The 18,569-nt window shown below is 45.2% G+C and overlaps 1 protein-coding gene across 1 annotated transcript in view; it reads left to right on the top strand.

Moving 5' to 3' along the window:
• The window catches only part of LOC126260341 (nephrin-like), a 551,200-nt gene that overhangs the window by 212,866 nt on the left and 319,765 nt on the right, over positions 1–18,569 (top strand). The window lies entirely within an intron of this gene.

The following is an 18,569-nucleotide window of genomic DNA, read 5'->3' as shown; positions in this document are numbered from 1 at the left end:
TAGCAGTAAGAGAGAGCAATAGGGAGACAGTGACAGTGAGAGGAGACAGTGCTGGTGATAGGACAGAGAGGAGGGGACTATGGCTGTGATATAGGGGACAGTTAGAAAGGGATACAAAGAGATAAGGAGGACGAGTGGGCTGAATGAGTAAGTGAGAAAGCTCAACCGGCAATGGATGGGTGTGAGCGACTTACAGCAATGGACAAGTGAGTGTGAGTGAGTTATAATTTAGGGAGCTTACGGGAGTTTGAAGTGAGTTGCATGTCGAAAAAAGTGTGAATAGGTTTACATCTCAAAAATTTTGGGTACATTGTTAAAGGTGCTGAGAAATATAGAATGAAACAGCTGGTACAGAACTTCTCAGTACAAGTCTTTTAAGGGGGGTAGGACGTCAAACGGGCCGACTTGGAGCAGGAGAGTCACCACAGGACATTTTATTTTCTACTGTCTATACTTTTCGAAATAAATTCATAAAGTGTTGTCACCATGACCAGGAAGGATTGAGAACTCACACTCATCGCAGTGGAAGTTCAAAAACGTAGCAAAATATCTTTTTTTACATAAGAAATTTCATCATTTTTTCACTTATTTCTGGCTGCATTTGTTACTATATGTACACTTTTCTTCCTAAGTAAGAGAGATTCTTCCATGAATTTTTCATCGAATACAAACAGTAGTTACAGGTGTATGAAACTCTAGAATTTTCCATATCTATTGAAAAACTGTGGAAAAAATTGAGATAATTAACTATAAAACTTGAATATTTTCTGAACATGAAGTTTAAAATCTAACAGTTCATTCATTTTCTCATAAATTAAATAACTTCTAGAGTTTCATACACCTGTAACTATGGTTTGTATGCTGTGCAAAAGTCATCAAAGAATCTTTCTTACTTAGGAAGAAAAGTGTACCTATAGCAACAAATGCAACCAGTAGTAAGTGAAAAAAATGATGAAATTTCACATATAAGAAAAAGTGTTTTGTAACGTTTTTGAGCTTCCACTGCTATGAGTATGAATCCTGAATCCTTCCTGGGCATGCTGTTAAAGTTTTATGAATTTATTTGTAAAAGTATAGACAGTGGAAATTAAAATGTTCTGTGGTGCCTCTCCTGCTCCAAGTCGGCCCGTTTGACGTCATATAATCACTTTTTTGCACCCATAGGAGAATTCTTTTTACGCTACTTAAATTGCATTTAATCCACAATTTATCAAGCTGTGGGACAGTGTACAGAAGAATTAGAAGTGTCAGCATAGTACAGGAGATAGTAATACGGAAGCTAATAAGTGACACGTAAGACTCACGTGAATCGACGGCTTGCTTGTCAAGAGCTAAGGGCAGGAGCTGAGAACGCAGTACAGTGTTGACGCTGTCGCTTTGAGTTGGGGATCCGCGTCAGCTGGTTAGGACCTAGACAGTGTACACCCAGCCCCTCTATCGGTCCGAGCCCTGTCTCGCGAAGGCGTCCTGTGCCCTGGGCGACTTGCTTCAAGATGAAGGAGCCAATTACGCGCTGCGGGCGGACGGCGGAGGAGCCCGCTTCCTGGGAGGCCATCAGAGCGGCCGCCGGCCTCAGAGGCGCACACAGGCCCGGGGCCGTGCTACGCGCTGCATTGTGGCGCCCCGGGCAGCTCGCACTACTGTGCGGTGCTCCTCCCGCGCCTCCCCGCCTCTTTGCGGCCACAGCCTGTGCGCGGCACAGGAATTCTGCTGCAGGGTCGCCGACAAGCTGAAAGCGCTCGCCGGGCGCACGGCTTTGCTCCGCATCCTGCCGTGCTGTGCTGTGTAGCCTCTATACCTCCTCGTGTTGCCGCTGCTGCTGGGGTGTAACCGCGAAGAAGCCGAGGGCTTAGAACCTCGGCCGAGCGCGGAACGTTGGACGTGCCTCTCACTGAACAGCCAGCGCAACAGTTCTTTCCGTATTTACGGTCGACTACTAGAAAGCGGAACGTCATATTTTCCACAATGGATGTGAGACGGAGACGTTCACTCAAGCCGTCGACGGAGTGGTTTCTCGGGAATAATGTTCTGATCTTGCCGTTGCCTGCGCAATGTTGGCATCTTCTGCTAACATTCAAACTACACTACTCGCCATTAAAATTGCTACACCAAGACGAAATGCAGATGATAAACGGGTATTCATTGCACAAATACATTATACTAGAACTGACATGTCATTACATTTTCACGCAGGTTGGGTTCATAGATCCTGAGAAATCAGTACCCAGAACAACCACCTCTGGCCGTAATAAGGGCCTTGATACGCCTGGGCATTGAGTCAAACAGAGCTTGGATGGCGTGTACAGGTACAGCTGCCCATGCAACTTCAACACGATACTACAGTTCATCAAGAGTAGTGACTGGCGTATTGTGACGAGCCAGTTGCTCGGCCACCATTGACCAGCCGTTTTCAGTTGGTGAGAGATCTGGTGAATGTGTTGGCCAGGGCAGCAGTGGAACATTTCCTGTATCCAGAAAGGCCCGTACAGGACCTGCAACATGCGGTAGTGCATTATACTGCTGAAATGTAGGGTTTCGTAGGGATCGAATGAAGGGTAGAGCCACGGGTTGTAACACATTTCATATGTAACGTCCACTGTTGAAAGTGCCGTCAATGCGAACAAGAGGTAACCGAGACGTGTAACCAATGGCACCCCTTACCATCACGGCGGGTGATACGCCACTATGGCGATGACGAATACACGCTTCCAATGTGCGTTCACCGCGATGTCGCCAAACACAGATGAGACCATCATGATGCTGCAAACAGAACCTGGATTCATGCGAAAAAATGACGTTTTGCCATTCGTGCACCCAGGTTCGTCGTTGAGTACACCATCGCAGGCGCTCCTGTCTGTGATGCAGCGTAAAGGGTAACCGCAGCCATGTTCTCCGAGCTGATAGTCCGTGATGCTGCAAATGTCGTCGAACTGTTCGTGCAGATGGTTGTTGTCTTGCAAACGTCCCCATCTGTTGACTCAGGGATCGAGACGTGGCTGCACGATCCGTTACAGCCATGCGGATAAGATGCCTGTCATCTCGACTGCTAGTGATACGAAGCCGTTGGGATCCAGCACGGCCTTCCGTATTACCCTCCTCAACCCACCGATTCCACATTCTGCAAACAGTCATTGTGTCTCGAACAACGCGAGTAGCAATGTCGCGACAGAATAAGCCGCAATCGCGATAGGCTACAATCTGACCTTTATCTAAGTCGGAAACGTGATGGTACACATTTCTCCTCCTTACACGAGACATCACAACAACGTTTCACCAGGCAACGCCGGTCAACTGCTGCTTCTGTATGAGAAATCAGTTGGAAACTTTCCTCATGTCAGCACGCTGTAGGCGGCGCCACCGGGGGCAACCTTGTGTGAATGCTTTGATAAGCTAATTATTTGCATATTACAGCATCTTCTTCCTGTCGGTTAAATTTCGCGTCTGTAGCACGTCATCTTCGTGGTGTAGCAATTTTAATGGCCAATAGTGTAATACAAGGGCTCTCCAAGAAGTACACAATTTTTATTTATAAAGTCAGTTTTTACTCAGATACAATTCTGTGACATTAGTCACATTCAAAGAGGTCCCCTTCACCTTCTACACACCTCTCCTAACGCTGGCGGCATTGGAGGAAGCATCACTGGAAAGCCTCTTTTGGTACGGTTCGCAGCTGCTCCGTCCAAATCGGTCCGTTTCAAAGTCCTTTTAAGTTTAGAGAAAAGCCACCAACCAAACGGTGGTAGGTCAGGCGAATAGGGAGGCTCAAGAAACACAGTCTTGTTGCGTTTTGCCAAAAGTCTCTCAATTTACGAAGGAAAATGAGCGGGAGCGTTGAAGGTTCCAACTGCATGCTGTCCACAAAACCGGCTGTTTGAGTTTCACTGCTTCGCGAAGGCGATGCACAACGTTTTTGTAATACTCCTTACTGACGTTAGTACCTTTTGAGGATGGACCACGTCATTCGAATTGAGAATGACAGTCAGGATGACTTTCACATTGCTGTAGACCTACCTTGCTTGTTTCGTTCCCAGGGATGATGAATGCTTCCGTTGAGATTATTGGAACTTTGTTTATAGATAGTATCCATACAGCCAGGATACTGCGTTAAAGAGTCTGGGATTTCTGTCCACACTATCCAGTAGCGGACAGTGAAGTGAAATGGGAATAAGACAAGGATTTCTTGTCAGACGAGTATACGGTAATATAAGTAGCAGCAGGAAATGGTGATACGGGAGTAGAATACATTATGAATAGGAATGCAGGGCATAGAGTGAGCTATTGTGAACAGTTTAGTGATAGACTTGTTTTCGTCAGAATCGACAGCAAACCAACACAGGCAACAGTAGTTCAAGTATAAATGCTGATTTCCCAATAAGAAGATGAAGAAATAGAGAAAGTATATGAGGAGACTGAACCGGTAATTCTGTATGCAAAGGGAGATCAAAATCTAAGAGTCGTGGGGGATTCGAATGCTGTTGTAGGGAAGGAGTAGATGAAAAACGTTACGGAAGAATATGAGTTAGGTTGTAGAAACTACAGAGGAGAAAAACTAATTAAGTTCTGCCATAAATATCACTTAATAACGTCCGACCCGACAGCTGAATGGTCAGCGTGACACATTGCCGTCCTACGGGCCCGGGTTAGATTCCCAGCTGGGTCGGAGATTTTCTCCGCTCGGGGTCTGGGTGTTGTGTTGTCTTCATCATCATTTCATTCCCATCCGGTGCGCCGGACTCCCAATGTGACGTCGAATGTAATAAGACCTGCAGCAAGGTGACCGCACCTGTTCCGCGAGGGGCCTCCCGGCCAATGACGCCAAATGCTCATTTCATTTCAGTTAATAACAGCGAATAGTCTGTTCGAGAATCTCAAGAGGAAGGGGTATACTTGGAAAATGTCTGGAAATACAGGAATATTTGAGTTAGATTAGACCATGGTCAGGCAGATACCGGACTGTAAGGGGTACCAGGGCAGATAGCGACCCAGCTCAGAATTTAGTAATGAAGAGGAGGCTGAGGTTTATGAGACTATTCAGGACAAATCAGTGCGCAAAGAAGTAGGATGTGGAGGTTTCTAAAGAATGAAGAGAGACGCTTTTAAGTTCTGTGAGGCGATTATGGACAGCTCAGTAGGCAGTCATTTGAAGAGAAATTGGCATCTTGGGAAATCACAGAAGTTGGAAAGAAAACTGTAGGGAGGTCAATTAAGACAACTGTAAAGAAACCGTGGATAACATATGAAATACTTAAGCTGACCGACGAAAGAAGGAAGTACAAAAATGTTCAGCGAAATTCAGGTGTATAGAAATACTTAGGAGCGAAATAAAGAGGAAGTACAAGGAAGCTATGGCTAAATGGCTGCATGAAAAATCTGAAGAAATCGTAAAGGAATGATTGTCGGAAGGACGAACTCAGCATATTTACTGATGTAAAAAAATCCTAACCATAAAATAATTAATTTAGAGTAATGAAATTTTGAGAACATATTTGCCTAGGTAACATAATTGAGTGATTAACACTGCAATATAATAGGATAGTTAAGCATGAAATAAGCCACTGCAAATATGCAATGCTGGTACATTAACAACAGTGTAACCGCCAGAATGTTGAATGCTAGCGTGCAAACACGCATGTATTGTGTTCTACAGGTGCCGTATGTCAGATTGTGGGATGGAGTTCCATGCCTGTTACACTTGTTCGGTCAATACACGGACTGTTAATGCTGTCCGAGGTTGGTGCTGGTCGTCGGATGATGTCCCGTACGTACTCGTTTAGACACAGACCTGGTAATCGAGCAGGCCAAAGTAACATGTACATACTCTGTAGAGCAAGCTAGGTTTCAACAGCGGTATGTGACCGAGCGTTATCCTGTTGGAAAACACCCCCTGGATTACTGTTGATGAATGGCAGCACAACAGATCGAATCAGCAGTTTGAGAACAATCTCGCAGTCAGGTTGCATAGGATAACCACAAGCGTGCTCCTGCTGACATACGAAGCGCTCCCGCCAGGCCATAGCTCTAGGAGTAGGCCTAGTGTCCCTAGCACGTAAGAAGGTCGAGTGTAGGTCCTCAGATGGGTCCCTTCTATCCGACAAACGGCTGTCACTGGCACCGAGGGAGAACCAGCTTCCTTCAGAGAACAGCCCATCCCTCCACAATGCTCTCCAATGAGCTCTCGCTTGACACCACTGAAGACGCTGATGTTCGTACTTTGGGCTCTGAGCACTATGGGACTCAACACCTGTGGTCATAAGTCCCCTAGAACTTAGAACTACTTAAACATAACTAACCTAAGGACATCACACACATCCATGCCCGAGACAGGATTCGAACCTGCGACCGTAGCAGTCACGCGGTTCCTGACTGAGCGCCTAGAACCGCTAGACCACCGCGGCCGGCGATGTTCGTACTTTGCGGTCAATGGAATGCACAGTGCATCTGACACGGAGCAGCCCTTGAAGTAACCAATTCGTAGCCAAGCAGAGCCCGGTCTTGTTACGACCGAACATTCTCTTGACCGCCGTTACCTTCAGTCATATACAGTCGCTACATTTCTCGCAAGTCTTTCTGTAGTACGGCACAAGGGACTTCTAGTGTCTCGTAGCCCTGCTACACGACCTCGTTAAAATTCAGTGAGGTGTTACGAGGGTGAGTCCAAAAGAAATGCACACTATTTTTGGAAAAATGCAGTTTCAATTCTGCATATGTGAAAGTTTTACAGTGTGTAGATACAACCTTCCCGCTTGTTTTCAAACTTAGTTCAACCTGTTTCCGTGTGTGGCGCCGTCACAGCATGTCTTCAAGATGGCTGCTACACTTGACGCTCGTCAGAAGCAATGTGCTGTCATAGAATTCCTGTGCTGTGAAAACGGGACAGTGGGAAACATCCACAAGTGGTTGAAAAAGGTGTATGGAGATGCTGCTGTCGATTGCAGTACAGTTAGTCGGTGGGCAAGCAGGTTACGTGATGAAAGCGGGCACAGCAATATTGAGGATTGTCCTCGCAGCGGCAGGCCTCGTACTGCACACACTCTAGACAATGTGCAGAGAGTTAACGAATTGGTGACTGCTGACACACGCATCACAGTGAACGAATTGTCACGCTACGTTGGGATAGGGGAAGGAAGTGTTTGCAGAATACTGGTTTGTGCCAGGTGAGTTCCCAGGACGTTGACAGTGGCTCACAAACTCGGATGGACAACTCTGAAACACCCGCCTTACAGTCCTGACCTGGCTCCATGTGACTATCATCTCTTTGGGAAAGTGAAAGACTATCTTCGTGGAACAAGGTTTGAATATGATGACTACCTTGTACACGCTGCCAAACAGTGGCTCCAACAGGTTGGTCCAGAATTTTACATCTACATCTACATTTATACTCCGCAAGCCACCCAACGGTGTGTGGCGGAGGGCACTTTACGTGCCACTGTCATTACCTCCCTTTCCTGTTCCAGTCGCGTATGGTTCGCGGGAAGAACGACTGTCTGAAAGCCTCCGTGCGCGCTCTAATCTCTCTAATTTTACATTCGTGATCTCCTCGGGAGGTATAAGTAGGGGGAAGCAATATATTCGATACCTCATCCAGAAACGCACCCTCTCGAAACCTGGCGAGCAAGCTACACCGCGATGCAGAGTGCCTCTCTTGCAGAGTCTGCCACTTGAGTTTGCTAAACATCTCCGTAACGCTATCACGGTTACCAAATAACCCTGTGACGAAACGCGCCGCTCTTCTTTGGATCTTCTCTATCTCTTCCGTCAACCCGATCTGGTACGGATCCCACACTGATGAGCAATACTCAAGTATAGGTCGAGCGAGTGTTTTGTAAGCCACCTCCTTTGTTGATGGACTACATTTTCTAAGCACTCTCCCAATGAATCTCAACCTGGTACCCGCCTTACCAGCAATTAATTTTATATGATCATTCCACTTGAAATCGTTCCGCACGCATACTCCCAGATATTTTACAGAAGTAACTGCTACCAGTGTTTGTTCCGCTATCATATAATCATACAATAAAGGATCCTTCTTTCTATGTATTCGCAATACATTACATTTGTCTATGTTAAGGGACAGTTGCCACTCCCTGCACCAAGTGCCTATCCGCTGCAGATCTTCCTGCATTTCGCTACAATTCTCAAACGCTGCAACTTCTCTGTATACTACAGCATCATCCGCGAAAAGCCGGATGGAACTTCCGACACTATCTACTAGGTCATTTATATATATTGTGAAAAGCAATGGTCCTGTGGCACGCCAGAGGTTACTTTAACGTCTGTAGACGTCTCTCCATTGATAACAACATGCTGTGTTCTGTTTGCTAAAAACTCTTCAATCCAGCTGGTCTGATATTCCGTAGGCTCTTACTTTGTTTATCAGGCGACAGTGCGGAACTATATCGAACGCCTTCCGGAAGTCAAGAAAAATAGCATCTACCTGGGAGACTGTATCTAATATTTTCTGGGTCTCATGAACAAATAAAGCGAGTTGGGTCTCAAACGATCGCTGTTTCCGGAATCCATGTTGATTCCTACAGAGTAGATTCTGGGTTTCCAAAAACGACATGATACTCGAGCAAAAAATATGTTCTGAAATTCTACAACAGATCGACGTCAGAGATATAGGTCTATAGTTTTGCGCATCTGCTCGACGACCCTTCTTGAAGACTGGGACTACCTGCACTCTTTTCCAATCATTTGGAACCCTCCGTTCCTCTAGAGACTTGCGGTACGCGGCTGTTAGAAGGGGGGCAAGTTCTTTCGCGTACTCTGTGTAGAATCGAATTGGTATCCCGTCAGGTCCAGTGGACTTTCCTCTGTTGAGAGATTCCAGTTGCTTTTCTATTCCTTGGACACTTATTTCGATGTCAGCCATTATTTCGTTTGTGCGAGGATTTAGAGAAGGAACTGCAGTGCGGTCTTCCTCTGTGAAACAGCTTTGGAAAAAGGTGTTTAGTATTTCAGCTTTACGCGTGTCATCCTCTGTTTCAATGCCATCATCATCCCGGAGTGTCTGGATATGCTGTTTCGAGCCACTTACTGCGTGTAAAATACCGTGCGAGTATACAGACGCTGGTTCCAAGATGGCGTAAGGCAGTTGAAAGGGATGGAAATTATATGGAGAAATGAAAATATTGTTCCTAAAGGATGTATCTACACACTGTGAAACTTTCAGACATGTTGAATAAAAGATGGATTTAAAAAAAAAATAGTGTGCATTTCTTTTGGAGTGACCCTCGTAGTAATGTCGACTTCGTCACCTTAAAGGGATTCTTGACTAACATCATTCATCACATCCATTCTCAAAGGTAACTAACGCTCACGACAGTTCCAGCATGTATTTAAATCAAACAAACTTGCGCCTCTAGCGCCACTCTTATACGCGAAATACGTACAGTCAACGCCTTGCAGTTGTGGAAACATACCTATCAACATTCGTCTACTCCTTTTCGGCGTTGCGAATTTTCCTATGTCAGTGTAGAAAAAGTCCAAACAACCTTCGGTGAAATTAAACCAGATGCGGTAACTTTAAGAGTACAGTCAAAATTCCACTGTTAAATGCATAGGAGTGAACGGAAAAAGAGGAAAGAGTATATTGAGGCCGTCTGTGAGTTGGGAAACAGGGGAGACAGGGGATCCAGTGTTAGAACATGTCTCGATTTTTCTTCAGTCTTGTTTCCATTATCAATCGCAACCTCAGAACTGCTGCTATGATGCCTTTATCTTTCCTAAAGCAAAAATGATCAACATATAACACAACCTCAGTTCTTTCTTCCGTTTTTCTGCGTATCAAAGGAACGTTAGAAGACTTAAGATAAAATAAGGAAAAAGGAATAGATAAAATTTATCGGAATTTCTAAAATCACTGGGGGTAGTGGCAGAAAAAGACTATTCTCGTTGGTGTGTAGAATGTATTATTCTGGTGATATACCGTTAGACTTTCGGGAAAACATCATCTACACAATTTTGATAATATAGAGTCAACAAGTGCGGGAATTATCGCACAGCCAGCGTAACAGCTGATGCATCCAAGTTGCTGACAAGAACAATACGGAGAAAAACGGAAGAAAGAACTGAGGATGTGTTAGATGACGTTCTTTTTCTGCTTTAGGAAACATAAAGGCCACATAGAGGCAGTTCTGAGGTTGCGATTAATAACGGAAACAAGACTGAATAAAAATCGAGACATGTTCATTATATTTGTGGGCCAGGAAAAAGTGTTCGACAATATTAAATGATGCAAGGTGTTGGAAATCCTGAGCAAAACACAATGAGTGCTTGAAATGTGTCCATATCCTTAAGCATTAAACCTTTTACTAAGTGCAATATGGGGACGACATCCTAACCATGAAAAACACTCCGATAACGGTCCACCATCTCCGTACTTCTCTGTTAACGTTATAGATGACGGCATGTAACCGTTATCCAGGCAAACCCTTCCATCGGATTGTCACAAGATCATGCGTGATTCATCACTCTAAATCACTTTTTCCTGTCATCCACAGTCCAGTGCCGTCGCTCTACACCACCTCAAGCACCACTTAGCACTGACTACCGAAATTGCGGGCTCATGAGGAGCTGCTCCCCCGTTGTAACCCGTTGTTCATTATTCTCTACCACAATCACTGTACTTGCTGGAATTCTGTTAGTAGTTTGGAAATCACGTATGATTCCTTCGGCTGATTGCATGCAATTTTTCATAATCACCCTCCGCAAAGCTCGACGGTCCCTGTCCAACCTATCATGAGGTCTGCCAGGTAGTGTTTAAGCTGCAGTTGTTCCTTCGCGCCGGCCAAAGTGGCCGTGCGGCTCTAGGCGCTACAGTCTGGAACCGCGCGACCGTTACGGTCGCAGGTTCGAATCCTGCCTTGTGCATGGATGTGTGTGATGTCCTTAGGTTAGTAAGGTTTAACTAGTTCTACGTTCTAGGGGACTGATGACCTCAAAAGTTAAGTACCATAGTGCTCAGAGCCACTTTTTTGTTCCTTCGCGTTTTTACCTCACAGTTACGTGAACAACCCTCGACTTCGGGAGCTTTAGAAGGGCTGGAATGTCTTTGGTGTATTCGGTTCTTAGTTGACGTCCAATGAAGAGTCCACTTTCAAAGTCACTGAGCTTTCCTAAAGAACCAAGTCTGCTATTATTGTTTCTCTTCTCTATTCATAATTTTATACCTGTGTCTCGTTTTATGTTGGCTGGTGACGTCTAGAGATCAATTTCGTTTAACGCTTGTGGAAGTTTTGAATGACTCGCTAGGGGGTGCTACGTTCAGGTATTTATTAAAAAATATTACGAAATAAATTTACGTTTTCTTTCCTTATGCAGGATGATCCAAGACAGCACCCACAAGCTCTCACAGGAGGTAATATGTACCAAACAAGTAAAATATTGCTAATAAACTTGGTCACTAAAACACATTCCTAAGATCTGTGAGCGCTTGTTCAGCTTCACTTTGAATCACGCCTATTCTATAGCAAGATCTTTGATTTCCCGGTTTTGGGAGGAGGTAGTATGGGCCAAAACAAGAAAGAATATCAGTAAACATGCGCTTTAAAATTCATGCCATGAGAGCTAAGAGTACATAGAGGAGATATTTATCTCGCCACCGAAGATGAACAAGTGCTCTGTACAGTCGATGTTTTGGTCAATGTTTTGGTCCATGCTACAACAGCGCAAAATACGGAAAAGAAGGAGCTTGCAGTTAAAGAGATATTTCCCACAGTAGGAAAGATGAACACGTGCTCATAGCTGTCAAGGTATGCATTGTGGGGCTCATGTTTACCCCACCTTTCTTTCTTGTTTTGGTCCATACTATCACTTTGAATGATTGTCACTAGAGTTCTGGTTGACCCCGTATGATTCACTCCCATCAATTACTTGTATAGGACTTCTTCCAATACATCTGTGGCATGACACAGCAAACCAGTGTTTAATAGTATTAGTTGAAAACAGCTTTGGTTGCAATTTCAGTTGATAATTAAAAAAAGTAAAATTGCAACCAAGACTGTTTTCAGCTAATACTGTTGAAGGTATCATAGTTTTAAGAATCAGGTTAAATAATCCTTAGATAAGTGTGGGATTAGAACGCAGGACAGCAGGATCACTTCAAAAATCATGAATAACAATTTCAGGAACCTCTTAGAACTCGCACCATAATTTGGTACACAGAAGAGGTGAGTGCGTTTCTCGACTTCTTGCTTCGAGAAGAGCTAAAAAGTTGAAGGAAGATGCTACATCTAATATCAGAATGGCTGAGAAATTCGGCCTCATTCCTTTTCCTCCTCTGCGCCCCCGACTCTGGTCGGAGGCTGCCTCTGAGATGGTCTGCGTGGATGTCGGCGTCTATTCGGGGCAAGACGTCCGCGCAACCCGTTGGCAAGTTGTTCGCCGCCTCTCCAAATTTCTACAGCGGGCGAACTCTTGCCGAAGTTTGCGCATTCTCTAGTGCCGCGTAGAAGTGGTACTCTGTCTGCGCCGCTCTTCAAACAGCAGCCCTCGCTACCCCTCCCTAGCCTCCGTCAGCGCTGTTCCGCGTCTCACTCAGGCGTTATCGGTGGCACGGACACCTTCTCAGCGGTAGGACGCTGCAGCAGACACTACACGTTCGTTTTTTCGCTTATATCTTCTATGATACGTTGCGTATCTCTTCGTCAGACGCTGCCGAGGAATGTGCTGGATTAATGAAGCGTATTACGAGCGTAGGCTCACAATTACGTGAAATTTTCACGAGGGTACATCTCATCCTTACATCCATAATGGGCCGACCCGTGTGGCCGAGCGGTTCTAGGCGCTTCAGTCTGGAACCGCGTGACCGCTACGGTCGCAGGTTCGAATCCCGCCTCGGGCATGGATGTGTGTGTTGTCCTTAGGTTAGTTAGGTTTAAGTAGTTCTAAGCTCTAGGGGACTGATGACCTCAGATGTTAAGTCCCATAGTGCTCAGAGCCATTTGAACCCATCCATAAAGGTGATAAAAGAAGAAAGAGGATGTAATGTTTCATGTTATCGATAACCCTGCTAAAGACGACCGATATCAGAAATTCGTTTCTGGTGGTTGAATAGCTAGAGATTTCGCGCCAAAGCTGGGAAATTTTGTATGTTTATCAAAAATGGTTCAAATGGCTCTGAGCACTATGGGATTTAACTTCTGAGGTCATCAGTCCCATAGAACTTAGAACTACTTAAACCTAACTAACCTACGGGCATCACACATACATGCCCGAGGCAGGATTCGAACCTGCGACCGTAGCGGTCGCGCTGTATTTCTGTCCTTCTGATCGGAGGTCTGAGGGACTTCGGCCGTTGTCTTATGTAAGAAAATTAACCGCCTACAGCCGTCCTTCTGAAGTCATTTATCGTATGTCTATCAGTTTCGGTGCTTCAGGGCACCGTCTTCAGGCCTTTGCTGATGTCGAAAGGGTCCACCCATATACATGGTGTGTATGGATGGTGGTAACACTATCTACAACAGCTAAGGCCTCAAGATGGTGCCCTGAAGCACCAAAACTGGTAGACATACAGTAAATGAGATCATACGTACTGCTGCAGGTGTCTCATTTTCTTATAAAAGTTGGAGAATGTCGTGTAATGTCGAGCACTTACGAGAAGAAGCGCAGATAAAAGATTAATCTTGAAGAATTATTATTCTGAATGTGAAAAGAAGAAACAATTCAGTCGTGATGGTAATTCGGAATGCATGGAAATCATTTTTGTTTTTCATAAACACCGAAATATCCACGAGATAATGAGAGAAATTCGACGTATTTTTGGAGAAATGCAAGTCGAGTGTTCTCAGGAAGATGCAGTAAATGTCACGAACAGAGTTATGAACATGTTAATACAAGTCAGACATCATTTTCCATACCTGAAATGGGATGATGTGATTAACAGCCGGCCGATGCGCCCGTGCGGTTCTACGCGCTTCAGTCTGGAACCGCGTGACCGCTACGGTCGCAGGTTCAAAAAAATGGTGCAAATGGCTCTGAGCACTATGGGACTCAACTGCTGAGGTCATTAGTCCCCTAGAACTGAGAACTAACCTAAGGACATCACAAACATCCATGCCCGAGGCAGGATTCGAACCTGCGACCGTAGCGGTCTTGCGGTTCCAGACTGCAGCGCCTTTAACCGCACGGCCACTTCGGCCGGCCAGTATCTCGTCTCCTACCTTTCAAACTTTCTTTCAGGAGTGCTAGTTCTGCAGGGTTCGCAGGAGAGCTTCTGTAAAGTTTGGAAGGTAGGAGACGAGATACTGGCAGAAGTAAAGCTGTGAGGACGGGGCGTGAGTGGTAGAGCCCTTGTTGCCCGCGAAAGGCAAAGGTCCCGATTTCGAGTCTCGGTCCGGCACACAGTTTTAATCTGCCAGGAAGTTTCATATCATTGATATCCGTTCGCAGGTTCGAATCCTGCCTCGGGCATGGATGTGTGTGATGTCCTTAGGTTAGTTAGGTTTAATTAGTTCTAAGCTCTAGGGACTGATGACCACAGATGTAAGTCCCATAGTGCTCAGAGCCATTTGAACCATTTTTTTGTGATTAACATGTTTATTCATTTGGTTATATCTTTTGAAAAAATCAAGATCATAATTTGATATATCGAAACTTGTGCGTTTCGTAGAGGCTGGAGATTGGACCTCTACCGTGCCGGAGGAAACAGCTGTTCAAAGCTCGGGAATTAACTCACCTTTCTTTGATGGGACCTGGGTTGAGAGAGGTGTATCTTACTGGAATCTGGCAGTGGACCGCTTGCGAGATATATCTGTTTGAATTAGTCTTTTATTCATGTTAAGTAAAAAGATATGGTTGCGACCGGAAGAGAAGTTATCAACCTAAGGATGACGCAGTGGGCTATAGAGTTCGGTAAGCCGCTGTCGCCAGGTACACTGGGCAGCGGCGTGCGTAACTAGCGCAACCTGTAGATGACAGCGACCGCACGTCACCGACGACATACGACAGCCACGACCAGACTGATGTAGCGCCTGTGGGCAGCAACATTCAGTACAGGGAGCACCTGTACTCTAAATGTAGCATGCAGCGGGACCGACGTCGAAGGCGTGCGCATATCCTGGGCTATGATCAGTGTCAGTGGAAACCTCCACAGAACATCTGCGAAGCGACAGATGGATAGGGCCGCCACCAGACCAGGACGTAACAGGCGTCCTACTGGAGAGATAAATGAAAGGAAATGATCGTATGGATTTTAGACCAGAAGTCAACATCTGGGATATACGGATCGCTGGTGCAAGACTTTTTACTTGACGCCACTACAGCGACTTGTGTGTTGTTGAAGATAACATGAAACGATGAGAAACACAAATATTCTTCCATCAGACAAAGAAGATCTTCAGTTCAGCTGGGAATCGAACATGTGACCTTGCGATCCAGAGGTAACAACGCTAACCATTAGACCATGAGCTGCGGGAATTAGAGAGAATCAGTGCTTTGGCACTATGGAGATCCAGTGGTATGGCACTTGTGAGATCCATTGTTGCAGCTCTAGAGGGGTCCAGTGGAGCAGAGAGGTCCAATGGTGTCGCACTATGTAGGACCAGTGGTGAAGCACCAGACAGATCCAGTGGTGCTGCACTAGAGAGGTATAGCGTTTTGGTACTAGAGAGGTCCAGGGGTGAAGGGAAAGGAAAGAGAAGGAATTAATCACGTCAGCCGCGTCGACTGTATGCGGTGCAGATACAGTGGTGACGAATGTGAATGTGTGCTAGACCAAGAACCCAGATTCTCCTACTTATTAGGAGCTTGTTAAAATAATTGCGCCACCCAGACACACTGTTTATTGCAAATGCGTGGCCTATCTCAGCTCGCTTTGCACTGATCCACAACTGCCAACTATCCACAGTCCCCGACGACCATGTTCTCCAGTGCCGCTAATTTTAGATTGACGATGGAGGTTGAGCGCAAATGGGCATCTGCATTGATAGCTTTGGATTCATTGCCCATCGAAGCAAATCAGTTATTCAAACGTGTGGTGTCTGTACTCTCGGAAACGTCGAAAAGAGTACACACCACGTATTCATTTCCTTCTTCTTTTTTTGTTCATTCATTTTGTTTTTTACTGTTCGTTCAATTTGTTCGGGGCGGACGTCTCATGACACTCGTTCAAATTCGTCGTTGATTCACAAACTCAATTTCTTTTTATTACAGACGGCAGCTAACCCTCTGACAGAACACACTGAGCTACCGTACCAGGTGTCCTCAGGCGCAGTAATACACAAGCGCCTGAATACAAAGTACATAGCACACACTTGTATAATTCATTCGCCTCGGTGGGCAATGAATCCACAACCTTCAGTGCAGTTTCACATCTACGTGCAACGTTGCCGGGAATGGAGTACAAGGACAGGGACTACGAGTAAGTGCTACTAGGTCGGATGTGGGTCGTCTAGGAGGTGTGCAGAGATGTTGTGTCCAGATGGCGCAATGTGTACCGCAATTGCCTATTAATCAGGCGATCGCTGCTCATTCGGAATGAACTCCCGATGAAGCTATTATCATTAGTTCCTTCCCTTTCCTTTCCACCCTCCACTCCCCACTCCTTCAGTTCGCATACCACTGATATAGTCAATACTTTGTAGCAGAAGACGGTAAGTAAATGTCGTTCCGCTTCTATCGTAACACGTCAAGAGCATTTTGTCGTATTGCTGTGGAATGTTTAGACTCAGAATGAATGTCAGTACACTCAGATTCGTAACGACGGAGAACCGGTATATCATTTTTGGCATACCTGATTTCAACCAGCAATTGGAACATGGGTGCTATAATAGGTGAAGGCACTTATTCGAATGAGTAGTTACTTGCCACTGCATTGCGAAGTTCCTAGCGTACATGTAGAAAAACTTAAACGTTACAATGAATAACCTTCCCCATACACTATTAATAGACCACATCGATCCAGATTTATTTGAGAATGAATATTCGTACACATTTAAATTCTGTTATATTACGATATATCCGCGTCAGGTACTATGGCGGATTTTGGCTTTCATGGATTTTTCTGGTTTTCTTATTTCTTACTTCGAAATTGTGACTTGCTCTTCTTTAATAAAAGTTGCCATACTCCCACAAAATTATTTATCAGAATTTGACGATATTCATTTTTCCCAGGTCTTTAAACAGTTGAAGTCACTCTTCATAACGCGTAGAATCACCGAAATAATTATTATATGAAAGAAGAAAAATGCCCTTATGTATGAGGGGTGTCACTAAGTGTTACACTGACGAGCCAAAGACACTAGTACACCTGCCTAATATCGTATAGGGCCCACACGAGCAACACGACGTGTCATGGACTCGACTAATGTCTGAAGTAGCGCTGGAGGGAACCGACACCATGGATCCCGCAGGACTGTCCATAAATCCGTAAGAATACGAGGCAGTGAAGATCTCTTCTAAACACCACGTTGCAAGACAACCCAGAAATGCTCAATAATGTTCATGTCCGGGCAGTTTGGTGGCCATCGGAAGTGTTTAAAATGAGAAGAGAGTTCCTGGAGCCACTCTGTAGCAATTATGGAAATTTGGGGTGTCGCAATATACTGTTGGAATTGCCCAAGCCCGTTGGACTGCATAATGAACATGAATGGATGTAGGTGTTCAGATAGGACGCTTACGTACGTGTTACCTGTCAGAGTCGCATCTAGACGTATCAGGGGTCAAATATCACTCCAACTGCAAACGACCCGTACCATTACAGAGCCTGCTGACATGCAAGTCCATGGATTCATGATGTTGTCTCCATACCTGTAGATGTCTGTCAGCTCGATACAATTTGAAACGAAACTGTTTCCAGTCACCAACATTACAATGTCGGTATTGACGAGCCACGGCGAGGCGTAAGGTCTTGTGTCGTGCAGTCATTAAGGGGACACGAATGGGCCTTAGACTCCGAAAGCCCATATCGATGATTTTTCGTTGAATGGTTCGCACGCTGCGGCTTGTTTATTGCCCAGCACTGAAATATGCAGAAATTTGCGGAAGGGTTTCACTTCTATCACATTGAACGATTCTCTTCAGTCGCCGTTGATCCCGTTCCTGCAGGATCTTCGTCTGGCCCCAGCGATGTCGGGGATTTGATGTTTTACCGGAATCCTGATATTCACGGTACACTCGCGAAATGGTCGTACGGGAAAATCCCCGCTTTTTCGCTACCTCTGAGATTCTGAGTGCCATCGCTCGTGCGCCGCCTATAACACCATGTTCAAACTCACTTAAATCTTGATAACCTGTCATTGTAGCAGCAGTAACCGATCTAACAACTGTAAAATTCTCTTGTTGTCGTATATAGGCGTTGCCGACCATAGCACCGTATTCTGCCTCTTTAAATGCCTTTGTATTTGAATACGTATGCCTATAGGAATTTCTTTGGATCTTCAGTGTAAATGAATTTACTATTATTCTACAAAATAACAACTCATAGATTCCCTCTATTTCTAATACACACTCCCTCGTATCCAAAATTCTATGTCATGATTCCACTTTTCATTACCACTTAGAAGGACAGAGCGCGGCCAAGACCGATCGGAATCGATTTCCTTTGATGTAATGCAGGACGCTGCAGCCCT

Source organism: Schistocerca nitens, chromosome 5 (genome assembly GCF_023898315.1).
Source record: "Schistocerca nitens isolate TAMUIC-IGC-003100 chromosome 5, iqSchNite1.1, whole genome shotgun sequence".
Classification (NCBI taxonomy): domain Eukaryota; kingdom Metazoa; phylum Arthropoda; class Insecta; order Orthoptera; family Acrididae; genus Schistocerca; species Schistocerca nitens.
This window is presented reverse-complemented; position numbering and strand designations above follow the sequence as displayed.